The 14,688-nt window shown below is 38.5% G+C and overlaps 1 long non-coding RNA gene across 1 annotated transcript in view; it reads left to right on the plus strand.

Moving 5' to 3' along the window:
• The window catches only part of LOC138142805 (uncharacterized), a 59,859-nt gene extending 59,166 nt beyond the window's left edge, over nucleotides 1-693 (plus strand). Inside the window, exon 3 of the long non-coding RNA XR_011163544.1 lies at nucleotides 399-693. This is a non-coding gene — a long non-coding RNA (uncharacterized lncRNA). The remainder of the gene's footprint in view (nucleotides 1-398) is intronic.
• Nucleotides 694-14,688: the final 13,995 nt, after the last annotated feature.

The raw sequence follows: 14,688 nt of genomic DNA on the forward strand, positions 1-14,688 counted from the left end.
CATCTTTCTCCCTCATCCTCAGAAACTTCCCTACAGAAAGAGGGCTTTTTAATGCCCCTTTGTCTTTGAGCCATTCATTAGAGGAATTGCACATTTTTTACGAAAAAGAGAATATTGCATACAAGATGGATGAGAATTTATTCAGACCATATAATGGGCTTCTCTGATATGAGGACTGGAATACTGTGACCCTGGCATGTCAGATAAACTACAATCTATCTGTTTACTGTGTCATGTGACTTTGGATTCCATGACCCCATGTAGGTTGATAAGAAATGTCTCTCCCTTATTCTTAAGCAATGTTTGGCTGTTTCTGCCTTACCTTTAAGCCATGATCAAAAACTACCTGCTTCATTGATGGTGAAATGAATCTCTCTCTCTTTCTCTCTCTCTCTTAGATAAAACAAACAAACCGGGGTGGCTAGGTGGTGCAGTGAACAGAGCAAAGGCCCTGGAGTCAAGAGGATCTGAGTTAAAATCTGGCCTCAGACACTTAACATTTACTAGTTGTGTGAACTTGGACAAGTCACTTAACCCCAATTGCCCTGCATTCCCCCCTTCCAAAAAGCAATAAATAAATAAATGAATGAATGAATAAATAAATAATAAAATTAAACAGACCCCAAAGCAAGAGGCAGAGGCTGCTAACCATTCCTTCCTTTACTATCTCTGAGAGTGCTACTCAATCATCTTATGTATTATTAAAATAAAATTGTATTGCTATTAACCATGAGTCATCTCTGTTTTTCTTCCCAGAAACGCAATAATTTATGACTGTCCATACAGTTGATATGAAGATTAAGATCCTTTATTATAAGCCCACTTCTGACTAATAATTGTGTGTGAGAGGAGAATCATTTTGTTCAATCTTTAGCAGCGCAGAACAAAACTTGCCTGTTCTGTGCTACCTTCTTGACTCTTACTAAAGGGTGTTTAAAGGAATATGTCATGCCAACTAAAAGAGTAGACTGCGTATGAGATGCTGCTGCTGGGGAATAAAAAGGGGATTTCAAAAAAACAGTTTCAACTGACTGACTTTTTGATGTGCTGCCTGGGTGTAGCAGCTGCAAGTCTTAATCACAAAAGAGCTAAAATACACTGGAGGGAATGGGATGTGAACTCTTCACATAAAATAAACATTAAGTAACATTTTTGGCAACTGCAGTTCAGGAAGGAACTCATAATTGGCAATAGAAATTTCAGAGAGGACCAGAAGAGTGCAGTTCAGTGGGTAAAAGATCCAGTAGATGATATCAGAAGCTCTTTAAGTAAATCTTTCAGGGGCAGAAAGTTGCTTCAGCTGGGATGCAGCCCCATGAGCATGACTTTAATTGACAATTTATGTTCCCTTCCTTCCTATGGGTATCTGAATCTATAGAGCAGTGTAACTCCTATATATTTGAGGCTAGAAAGACTTTTCCTTGAGTCCATTTTAGGATTGCTCATCTACCTTCAGTGTCCGCCTGTTGCCTAACTCTCACCTATGATTCCAAGAAACTGTAGCATACACAGAGGCCACAGCCTACCTAGTAAAACCATCTTCACAGATGGAATAAACCAGGCTGAAGGTAACTGACATAGGTTTCACAAGCATATGAAGACCACAGTGGAATGGGTGGATGAGAACACTTTGTTCTAATAGCCATGAAGGCAACTGAAGCAGGTGTGTGGAATGCTCAGAACTTGGTCAAACATCAAAGATGACAAGATCATCCACTGCATTCCAGACCATCACCAGTAGTCTTGACTTTTGTCTTGCCACTGGACTTTCAAAACTCTGGAAGAGAGAGTGAAGCTGTTGACTGCATGCAGAGCTGATGACTTTGTGAAACTCTGCCTCACTTGTATTCGATTCACACACAAGTCAAGACATCACCATTTAATGTTATTGATCCTCTTAGAAAACAAAGGATGAATAACAACAACTTTTTAAAAAATTAAATGTCATTGATTTAAGATAATTTTTCCTCTGGCTTGGTCTGATATCAAGAAAATATTGGAAAGGATCTATGGAACAGCAGTTTATCACAAATATTGATAAAAAGCATGCTTTGAACTTGTAGTAAGCTTAGGGGATCACATATGAAGGAACAGACTCTGAGCTACATGTAACTTTTGGCAAAATTAGGTTTCTGGGCCTTGATATACTAATCTGTAAAATAGAGGAGCTGGATTAAATTATCTCTAAGATTCCATCTACCTTTAATATTCTAGGTCTGCATCTGTCATGCCAAATCATCAGGAAAAATCCTCCAATCATGTCATGTTCCTGCTCCAAAAACTTCAATGTCATTCTCTCCAGCAAAGCAAGAATACCTCTTTTTTGTCTTTTAAAGTCCTATACAGCCTATGCAATCTGATCTCTTGCCATTAACTCAGACCTACAATCCTAGGTCAGCATCCCCACATAACCTCCTCACACCTATTTTTCAGTAGTTATTTCCTAAATGAATATCCATAGATAAGTTACAAATTCTTCAACAGTGGAAACAATGTAGGTAAGACCATGAGAGAGGCACAGTCATGGTTCTTCTTCCCCTACCTCCAGCCTTATTTTCCCAAGGTGTCCCTGACTAAGAGACTGTGATGGAAAAGCATGGACTGACAGGGCCAAGAAGGAACAATGATGTTGAGGAATCAGAAGTTATAGAATTATAGAATCCCCTATCTAGAAAGAACCTTGGAAAGCATACAATTCAATTTCAATCGTCTTTATTCACTGTGGTGCCTAAGCATAGGGGCAGGGGCAGTAAATCTGCGATTATTGCCTTAATTGGATACCTTCACTGGAGTAAGTAGAAATGTTCCCCTTCTTCCTTTCACAGCTCTACCCTTTTTCCATTGACTCTGGAACGCCGTCAGTGTGGGCAAAGAGTAGAGCAAAGGTAGCCAGTCAGGCGGGAGGTAAATAATTTGGCCTAGGGAAGGGAGTTGAACTTGTTCACGCTACCCAATATCCTCCCCAGAACCTTTTGTTTCTGAGGTAACCTATGCATAATAAACCCAGGCCAAGAAACTACTGCTGATATGTTATTGCTAGTTGTATCTTAATTAATAGTCTGCAGTTTGCCTGCTGCAGGAGTAGGCAGCCTTTGGGGGTTGGCTGGAGAAATTAGAGAAACACTATGAGAGACAAATAAAATGTTCTAATGGGTGACTTGTTCTACCCATATCTAACTAATTCCTTTCCAGCTCCACTCAAAGAGTTGGCCAAACATTGCCTGTTCCCTTTGAAGGATAATGGCCTGCTTCCTTAGCAATTTATTCCTTGGAAACAGAGACAACAAAAGCTCATAGTCCTGATAGCTTCCAAATCTTTGACCAGTTCAATGACTCATGCTGGGGGAAAACTTAGGTGAGCTAGGGATACTTACTTCTTCAATGATTCTCAGAAAAGTAATTCACAAAAATCCAGTGATGCAGCAAAAGATATAATGGTGATGAGGGTGGGGCAACATAAGCATGTTCTGTCTCTCCCCCAGTCTTATTGTCCCAAGGTGTCTCTAAAAGTATATGATGTATGAATATGAAGTGAGGATCCAGGGAAGATGATGCTGGAGAACTATGTCACTGAACTATAAAATCCCATAAGAAGAAGCAAACTTAGATGGCATCCAGATGAGTATGAAGCATGAACTCTGGCAAGTGGGCAGCCAATCTCTGTTTGAATACCTCCGGAAATAGGGAAGTCCCTATTTTGTAAAGCAGTTTATCTATTTTTTGACAACTCTTATTAAGAGGTAGTCCTTTTTGTAACCATCCTATTAGAGACTTCATCCTAACACAAAGGATCCAAGTGCATTTTGGGGAACAGGTTCCCACTTTCCTGACTTGTTTTCTATGATCTCTAGTATCCCACATTACTCAAGGTACAGTCAAGAACCTTCCCTATAAGCACACAGGTTCAAAATATGAACAGGTAACAAATAACATTCATGTCAGAGACCACAGAAAATGAAAATACCCACCAGTGAACAGCCCTCTTTCCAGGGACCTGTATGCTCTCAATCACGTTACTCTCCTGAGTAAGATTCTAGTGGTAAACTAACAGGGATTGTCCTATCTCAACATTCCCCTATTCGCTTCTCCCTCTTCCTCCCTTCACACTGCTTCTCTCTCGTTACTACATCGTTCCCCCTGCACCTCATGGTTTTGGCAGTTTCCCCATAGGTCGTTGATCACTGCACCTCATTGCTGTCTCATGTCACTACATGTAAATCTTAACAATCTACACTCTTAAATCCCCAAAGATGGCATTAGTTGTTACTCCTTCTCATAGCTCTTTTTCCATCCTGTCTATAGCCCATATTTCCTTCAAGTCTTCCTAACTCCATTCAGATGCTGGTCATTTCCCTTCTAACAGGGACAGTTCTCTGCTTCTAGATGCCCTGGATGGTCTGGATCACTTTTTAAAACTGCAGGTCCTCCTAGCTCTGGAGCTTTCTTTCAGTTCTCAATCCCAGGCATTGTACAGGCAAGAAGTCCTTCAGGGACAAGGGAATCCAGACTTCCCTGTATTTTACAAGTAGATCTCTTTCCCTGATTTCATGTTGGCTCACAGTGATTGATTACAGTCGGCATAAAGAGGCAATGTGGCATAGTAGATGATGTAGTAGACACGGCATCAGGAAGAACTGCTTTGAAATTCCACCTCAGACTCTTACTAGCCGTATGACCTTGGGCAAGTCACTTAAGTGTTCTGTGACTCCATTTTATTTTATATAAAATGAAAAAGTTGGACTCAATAACCTCTAAGGTCTCTTCCAACTCTTATTATATAAACCCATGATTCATATTCTCTTTCTCTCTTCTCTCTCTGTCTCTGTGTGTGTGTGTCTCTCTGTGTCTTTCTCTCTCCCTGTCTCTCTGTCTCTCTCTCTCTGTCTCTCTCTGTGTCTCTGTCTCTCTCTCTGTGTCTGTCTGTCTCTGTCTGTCTCTCTCTCCCTCTCTGTCTCTCTCTCTATGTCTCTGTCTCTTTCTTTCTTCCTCCCTCTTTCTCTCTCTCTTTTTCTCTCTCTGTCTCTCTGTCTCTCTCTGTCTCTCTCTCTCTGTCTCTCTGTCTGTCTCTCTGTCTCTTTCTCTCTGTCTCTGTCTCTCTGTCTCTGTCTCTCTCTCTCTCTCTCCTACAATCAGGACAGTATGCCTCCTGCCTGTCTCAGCATACCATAGAGGTCTGAAGACTCCTTTACCCAATTGTTTCTCAATCTAACACACAAGTCCCTCAGGGAGCAGAGTTCGTCAAATTATTTTTTGGTCACTTCCCCAAATATCTAATAATATGAATAGCTGGCTATTAGCTATGTAATGCTTTAAGCTTTGCAAAGCATTTTACAAATTTATCTCATTTTATCCTCATAACAATCCTGGGAGGTAGGTGCTATAATTACCTCCATTTTACAGATGAAACAACTGGGGCAGGCAGAGGTTAAGTGACTTGCCTAGGGTAATATAGCATCTGAGGCTAAAATCAGGTCTTGATGATTCTAGGCAAAGCACTCTATCTACTGTGCTACCTAGTTTTCTCTGGGTGGAGGTGAGGGGGAAGGAGAAGCTACCCAGCTCTACCACATGCCTTTTTAAAGTTAGAAGCTTTTTTAAATTTAAAATTCGGATTTTTTAATTAATTTTTTTTAATATTGGTCAATACTTCGTGTAGCCTCCCCATAACTTTCAGTCTTTAGTCTAGTTCTTCCATCTAATGATACAGAGAATAAGTTTAACACCTCTTTCAAGAGAACTCTTTAAAATGTGGAGACAGCTACTGGAGACTAGGGGTAGTAGTAAGGGAGTTCAGACTATCCACAGGCAGAATAGGCAGGCATCTCTATGGTATGACTTTGAGGGGGTTCCAAAATATCTATCAGCCCCAACACTTATTCTTGCATCATTGTAGTTTCTTTCCTTTGAGTTTTAAAGTCATTTCCATTTTCACACTCTTTTAAAAAGCAAATTCCTCTAGAAAGGATTATTTCTTAAGACTTTTTAAATGAAGATCCTATTAATCAGCTATGTTCTTAGCAGGTAGTGCCAGTACTCAGAGAACTCACTGAATGCCAGAGCTAGATGACATTTTAAATATCATTTAGTCGCCCCCACCACCATTTTATAGATGAGGTCCAGAAATGTGACATCACTGGGCCAGTGTCATTAAGCTAATCAACATCACAAACTGAGGTCTCCCAATTTTAAGTGAAATATTCTTTATACTATACTACACTCCTTCTTATAATTTTCATTTTGCAGATAAGAAGTTCAGGTTCTGAATTGCCCAGGGTCCCACAGCTTGGTCTCAGAGTCAGACCTTGGCTGAGCTGTGTGATGCCAAGTTCAATCTTCTTTCCAATGGACCAAACTAACTCTCTTGACAGCTCGTGTTGGTAAGATAAAGAATAAAATGCAAAGACCAAGCATAATACTCATCTCACTAAAGAATATGCTAATTTTGCAAGAAATAACTCATAATGCTAGGTATGAATGCTCTGTCAAATTCTGAGTATGATGAGAACCACATAGGTCCAGTGCAACAGGTGTTGGCTGCTGTTTTCATGCAGCTTATTTGATGCAACTGGCTTGGTTTTATTTGATTCCAAAAAGGCAATTAGTGGAGCGTGTTAACTGCTTTTCTTGGAGGGAGGTTATTTTTAACAGGTATGCTGAAGGGGAGAGCCATCTGGAAGATGTACAAGAAAGGAGGGGCTTAGTATTGTTTACTCTGATAGCGGTTGTTCTGGAGTTGTTACCCAGGCTGCCCGGCAGGTTGGTGCCAGGCACAAAATCATCTAGCATTCTGGGGCCTGTGCCTCAAAATAATCTCTGTGAATCTTTCCACCTCTACCCCTCCATTTCACTGACTCAGTAGCCCTTTCTAGGAGTGTAGCTCATGGAATTTTCTCCTCTGCTAAGACATCATGCAAATTTTCTTTATTTCTATCTGTCCTCCCTTGTTCAAAGGTGACCTAAGTGATTCAGATTTTATTTGAAGAAGTATGAGCCCACCCTTTTTCCCACCAACCCCATAGCTTGCCTCGTTTTTTACATGTCTTGTGAAAGTTTGTAGGACATTGAACTAGGTGATCTACAAATTTCCCTTCTAGCTCTCAATGTATGATCAAGCTTGCTCCATCCAGGTTTATTACAATTTACTTCACTTAACAAGGTTAAGTGACTTGATAATGGTCACACAGTAAGTGTCCAAAGTCAGATCTGAACCAAGTTCTTCTTAATTGCAGGCCTAGCACTCTATCCACTATGTTACCTAGCTGCCTGACTCCTGGTTTCCAGTAGTGAATGTGCTAGTTACTTATCAATAGAAGCTAATCACCTCTCTCTAGGCCTCAGGTTCCTCATATGTAAAATCATGGGGTGAGAACAAGTGTTTTCTAAGGCCCCTAAAAATGTGAACATTTTATAATTGTGCATATGTTTTTTCCCCACACACACACTCAATTGTATGCTCCAAGAAAGAACAGGGACTATGTCTTTGCAAGAGTATGTACCTCAAAATGCCTACCATAGGACTTTATATATATATTAGCCTTATGAAATATTTGTTGAATGAATGAACAAACTTCCACTCAGGTGGTTTGCCGTACATAACTGCATCTGAGAGACCTGGAAAGGCAGAGTTTCAGCAGGTGGTCTGCAAAGCAGCATTTCTCCATGTGTTAAAGACCCTACCTAGTAACCTTGCTCCATAAGAGTCATAGGATCACAGGACTTGAGCTGGAAAGGACCTCAGAGGCCATTTAGTCTAACCTCTCTCCATTTACAGATGAGGAAACTAAAGTTCACAGTAGTTAAATGACCTCCCAGGTCACACAGGTAGTAAGCATCAGAGGCAGGATCTGAACCAAGGCCCTCTTACTTCAAAGCCAGAGTTCTTCTCATTGTATGTAATCCAAGGCCTCCTCCTGGCAAGGAAATGGGTGAGTTCAGATTCCTAAAGGTTATGCCAATGAAGCTCAAGTTTTAGTAGTTTTTACCATTCTGGAAAAACTTCAAGTATGATTTCACTGATAGACTGCCTGCTGCCTCAAGAGAAGCCTACGTATGAAGAAATCATCATCAATAAGTTGGCTCATAGCCAATGGAATTTTCTGTCTATGACTTTTAATAATAATTTAATAGCATTTAATAGTAAAAGCTAATATTTCTATGGCTAATAGTAAAAGCTAATATTTCTGTTAAGATTTGCAAAATGACAGATAAATATATGTGTATATATATTACTGTGATATATCAATATATATGAGCATATATTTATGAAAGCACATATAAATATGCTTATATGTATGTATATATGTTATATATTTTATATAACTACATATCTACATACACATATATACTTACATATGTATGTATACTTTGTTGTTTAGCCATTCAGTTGTGTCTGATGCTTTGTGACCCTGTGGACCATATTATCCATGGGGTTTTCTTGGTAAAGATACTGGAGTCATTTGCCCTTTCCTTCTCCAATGGATTAAGGCAAACAGAGGTCAAGTGACTGGCCAAAGGGCCAGATCCTCCTACCCCAGGCCCAAGACTCTATCCACCAAGCCATCTAGCTGCCCATATAGGTATATGTGTGTATACATACATACAACCTCAACCTTACCACAACCCTGTGAGGTAGATGTCATATTATTCCATTTTATAGATGAGACACCTGAATGTAAGGGGTTCAGTGACTTGACTGTGGACACACAGCTAGTATCTGAGGTACACTTTGAATTTAGATCTTCCTTAGTCTGTTCCCAGCACTCTGTCTACTATACTGCTGAGCTGCCTCCATGAAAAAAGGAAAACGCAAATTTCCCTCATTCCTATGAGCCTCTTTTTTGTATCTTCAGTGATGGCTGCAACGTAGTATAAAAGGGGCAGAGGGTGACATCTAAAAGCTTTCATTTAACTTTTATTACAATAAATGTGAGGTTTATTCCAATGATGAAAAAATGACATTCTCCAAGAGGAAATGAACTATATAGATAATGGAATTTTTCCTAGAAATGAAATGAGGACATAGAGAAGTTCCTCTGAGATGGATGGAGAGCTCATTAGAATGCAAGTTCCTTGGGAATAGGAACTATTTCACTCTTCAAACTTGTATCTTCAGTGCCTAATACAGTCCCTGACACATAGTAAGCATTTAATAATTTTTATTGATTGATCAATAGGTTCTGTTTGAAGGAGCAAATAGAGGAGTTGGTTTCACTCACCCCAAGGAAAAATAGAAACATAGTTTCAAGGAATACTTGATCATCTAATCTTATAGTATTCAAGATAAGTGTGAGCAGAAAAACTATTCTGAAGATGAATGAAACTTATGTACAAACATCAGATAATGAAGCTGGAGAAAAAGAAAAAGAAAAAAGAGAAAAGAAAGATTCTATAAACCATGTCAATATATACCTTGATATCTGGTGAGTTCAGCATAAAGATGGACGCAGGAGAGAATAATGAAAAACATAGTTGGCAAATAGAAAGAGGTGAAAGAATTGCAGGTTACAAATAAGTATTATACCTGTAAATCAAGACTACTTTTTAAAAGAAGAATATTGAATATTACTAAACTGTGGCAAGTGAATGATGAAATGATGATGATGTTATCCTAATCCACTTGATTTGCTTAATTCCCTCAAAACACAGCAAGCACTGAACAACATCACAAAAAAGAAATTAATTGGACGATGTCTTAACAGACAGCAAATGACTGGTTACTAGAATGGGAGTCATTTTGGAATTAGAGGTTTTATATTCAGACTGTCAATAAGTTAGGGCAAAGGTGAAAATCAAAGTAAAATTAAAAGAAAACATTCACATGAGAAAAAAAAATCTGGTGTGCCTGACATTACCTCTTCAAAGAAGCTGTCAGCTGAACAAGGATATAAGGACTCACTTATCATGTGACCTTGGGGAAGTCACTTAACCCCAATTGCCCTCCAAAAAGAAAAAAAAGAATATAAGGACTCTTTCTTAGATGCAACAATAGAGATAGCTTTATTAAAGGAACCTCTGATTATCAATAACAAGAGAGGCATACAACAGGAAGACATATGCTTGCCAAAGGTGTTCATCACCTTTATGGAGAATGTCCTGGGCAAAGCTCAAATAGAAAATAGATTTCACATATAATAGTCATATTCTATAGATCAGCTGTTCCATAGATGGCACTATGGTGAATACAACAAGCCAAGAATGCTATAAGCATTCCTTAATCAGATCCATAACCACTGAAAAAAGACCATCTTAACAATTCAAACAAGTAAAACCAAATGGATGAAAAATGACTATTGTTCAGAATATGACACAACTTTATCAGGGACAAGGTTATTAGACAAAATAAAGAAAAGTTTATAGATGTAGTTTCCCTGTATTTTAGCAAAGCACTTGATAAAATGTTCCATGATATTCTTAAAGTCTGAGAGATGTGGGGCAGACAACTGTATAGTGAAACAGATTCTGAAATGGCCAAAGGGCTAGATCTGGAGTCATCATTAAAGATTTATGCCCACATGGAAGGTCTTTCTGACCAAAAGAGGTCTCCAGAGACTCCTGTGCTGTTTATCGCCTCTCAGCTGACTTGCTAAAGGCATAAATGACATGCTTATCAAATGTGTAGATGAGGGCGGCCAGGAGGCACAGTGAGTAAGAGCATCAGCCCCAGAGTCGGGAGACCCAGGATCAGTTCTGCCTCAGATACTTAGCACCCACACAAAATAACTGGCTGAGTAACCTTGAGCAAGTTACTTAACACCAATTGCTTTAAAAAAAATGTAGATGACACAAAGTTAGGAAAGAAAGCTAACTTATTGGATGTTAACACAATAACAAAAAGGATCATGTTAGGATTATGATTAGAGCTTTTTTCTGTAGAACAAGGGGTCAAATGGAATCAGATGAAATTTTATAAATATAAAATCTTAAAATTCTGTTCAAAAATCATCTTCACAAGTACAAGATGGAGGAGGTGTTTTTAGACAGCTGCTCATATGAAAAAAAGCTAGAGATTTTATGGGACTAGAAATTCAATATGAATCTACATATTGTAGCCAAGAAAGATAATATTATTTAATCTATGTTAAGTTAGAAATACCTTCCAAGAAAGATGAAGTGATCATCCTACCATCCTCTGCTCTCATCGGATTGCATCTACATTATATTTGCTTCTGGGTGTCACATTTTAGGAAGGACATTGATAAATTGGATAATTTATGGAATAAAGTTATCAGATTGATGAAGGATCTCAAATTTATGCCATATGAAGTGACCAAAGGAACTTTGGATGGTTAGGTTAAAGAAGAAAAGATAGTTATACTCAAGTATTTGAAGGATGGTCAGTCACTCAGAAGACTTGTTCTGCTTGGCCCCTCTAGGGCACGACAAAGATCAATATGTAAAATATTTAAAAGGGCAAATCTTGACGTCCTATAAGGAAAAGCTTCCTAATAATTAGATCTGTCTCAAAGTGGAATGGGCTGCTTTGGGAGATAGTGAGTTCTCCCTCATTCGAAGTCTTCAAGCAGAGAATGGATGACCTTGTTGATTGTGGAGTGAATTTTTCAGGTACAGGTTGGACTACATAGCCCCTGGGATACATTCCTCCTTTAATATTTTGTGATTTTGCTCTAGTCATGGAGGGATTACCCACAATACCGAGATCACAGGTCTATCAAAGTAACAAATGAAAGAGTGAACCAAATGATCTCTCAGTCTCTTAGAGGGACCCGAGGCACAATAAAAGAGCTCGTTCAGCTGCTAAGCCCATGTTAAATATTTATGCCCATGAAACTGTAGCAATTTTTCCTGCTGAGAGAGAAGCTATGAGGAATGAGCTGTGGAGCTCATTCGATGTGGAAGAAGAAAGGAAGCAGCTGTAGTTGCCTCCTGAAGGAGTTACTGGAGATAGATTGATTCTCCCTGAGACAATTTGTGAGGGGGAGGGGGCAGGGAAGACACCTTCTATGGGCTTTGGAGATGCCAAATTCTTGGCTCCTAAGTTGAGGAAGAAAGACCAAAGAGCTTTGTATTTCTGCTCCAGTGATCTCTCTGCTGCATTGACTAATCAGCCATGAAAGGAGGCTCTGGAAATCCCTGTATGAATCTCTCATCTGGAAGATGAAGTCTGAGGGCAAGCTTGCTTAGAGATGGGGGTGAAGGTGTTGGTGCCAGGAAAACGTACCCACCCTGAAGAAACACAGGGAGTTGGGGAAGGGATAGGAGGTAAAGGAGGAATAAGGAAATAAATAAGTACAAAACCTGGGGTTTGGGGTGCCCAGGTTCTATGGATAGGAGTAAGCCCATGTGGGTGTATGTGTGTGTGTGACACACACACATATGTGTATGAGCACATAGTATCATTGTGAAGATTAAATGAAAACAAGTGAAAAGACTTTGGAAATTCTGAACATTATATTGGATGGCAACAACAATAATAATAATAATATTAAAATTACTTCAGTCAGGAGCTCTGTTTTCCTATCCTTGGACTAACATATATAGATGTGTGACCCTGAAAAAGTTGTTTGATCTCCCTGGGCCTCAGTTTCTTCATCTATAAAATAAGAATAATAATGCTTGCAGTATATGTATTACAATGCGAATGCCCAAAAATACCATGTGAATGTGATCTATGATTAGTAGTAGTTGTTGTAGTAATTGTATATTTGTATATATTTTATTTTTTGTATTGTATATAATTTTTATTATATACAATATTATATTAATTATTATTTTATTTATATACAATACTAATATTGTATGTAATTATATATTATTAATTAATTAATTTCACATTGTTAATATTAATTAAATATTTATTAATAAATATTTATAAATTATATATCATTTATGTACAATATTAATATTGTATATAATAGTATAATTGTAGTAGTTGCTGCAGAAGTACAGGAAGGAGCAAGAGAAGCAGAAGCCATATACGGGTGTGAACACGGGAGGATAGGACATCTGGCCACCCAGGCTGGACTTTATGAATGGATGGGGATTGACATCTATCTATTTGAAATAATTCAAGAGTTTTGAGGGGAGCAACAAAAATATCTCCTTTGCTGGCCTGCTACCAAGTCTAAAATTAGATAAACAGCTAGGTGCAATGGAGGAGAAGAACTAGATTTGGAGTCAGGAAAATCTGGCTTCAAACTTATGCTCAGGTGCTTGCTAGCTGTGTGATCCTGGGCAAGTCACTTAACCTTTGTCTTCCTCAGTTTCTTCATCTGTGAAATGAAGATAATAACACTTCCCAGTCAGGCTAATTGTAAGGATGAAATGAGATACTATTGGTAAAACATTTTACAAACCTTCAAATATTACAAAAATGCTTGATATTTTTATTGTTATTATTAGAAAACATTCTTAATTTTGCCAACAACTGGCTTATCACTAGATGCCTTCTCTTAGGGGGTGGGCAATGAGGAGAAGAATACCTTAAAAAGCCAAATTTGCCAGATAGAAAAGGCATCTCAAAAGCTCAATGAGGAGAATCATTGCTTCAGAATTAGATTGGAGCAAATGGAAGCTAATGACTTTATGAGAAATCAAGATGCTGTTAAACAGATCCAAACAAATAAAAGAATAGAAGGCAATGTGAAATATCTCATGGGAAAAACCACTGACCTGGAAAATAGATCCAGGAGAAAGAATTTAAAAATTATTGGACTACCTGAAACTAGAAATCATCCTCCAGGAAGTTCTCAAAGAAAATTGACCTGATGTTTTAGAACCAGAGGGCAAAATACAAGTTGAAAGAATCCGCCAATCACCTCCTGAAAAAGATACCAAAAAGAAAACTCCTAGGAATATTAGAGCCAGATTCCAGAATTCCCAGATTAAGGAGAGAATATTATAAGAAGCCAGGAAGAAACAATTTGAATATTGTGGAAACACAATCAAGATAACCCAGGATCTGTCAGCTTCTACACTGAGGGATCAAAGGGCTTGGAATATGATATTACGGAGGTCAAAGGAGCTGGGATTAAAACCAAGAATCACCTACCCGGAAAAACTGAATGTCATATTTCAGGGGAAAATATGGTCATTCAGTGGAATAGAGGACTTTCAAGCATTCTTGCTGAAAAAACCAGAGTTGAATAGAAAAATTGACATTCAGATACAAGAAGCAAGAGAAGCATGAGAAGGTAAACAGGGAAAAGAAATCATAAGGAACTTATCAAAGTTGAACTATTAACATTCCTACATGGAAAAACAATAATTGAAACTGATGAATCTTTTCTCAGTAGTTGAAGGGAATAGAAATATATATATATATATATATATATACACACATATATATGAGGGTATATGGGCATATGAATATATATATGAATGTGTGTATATATGTTTACAGGTATACATAGATGGAGGGCACAAGACCAATTTAACAAGAAGGGATGATACTTACAAGGTAAAATTAAGAGGTGAGAGGAATATAATGAGAGGAGATGGGGAGAGACAGAATGGGGTAAACTATCTCATATAGAAGAGGCAAGGGAAAATGGTTACAATGGAGGGGAAGAATAGGAAGGCAAAAGGAAATGGGTCAACCTTATTCCCATTGAATTTGGCTTGAGGAGGGAATGAAATACACACTAAATAGAGTATCTCACCCTCCAGGAGAGTAGGAGGGAAGGGGATGAGAGGGGGGATGATGGAAAGGAGAGCAGGCTGGGGGGGGGG

The sequence above is a fragment of the Petaurus breviceps genome, unplaced genomic scaffold, assembly GCF_028583685.1.
Source record: "Petaurus breviceps papuanus isolate PSGF00001 unplaced genomic scaffold, PetGlider_PUasm1.0 90604, whole genome shotgun sequence".
NCBI classification, from domain to species: domain Eukaryota; kingdom Metazoa; phylum Chordata; class Mammalia; order Diprotodontia; family Petauridae; genus Petaurus; species Petaurus breviceps.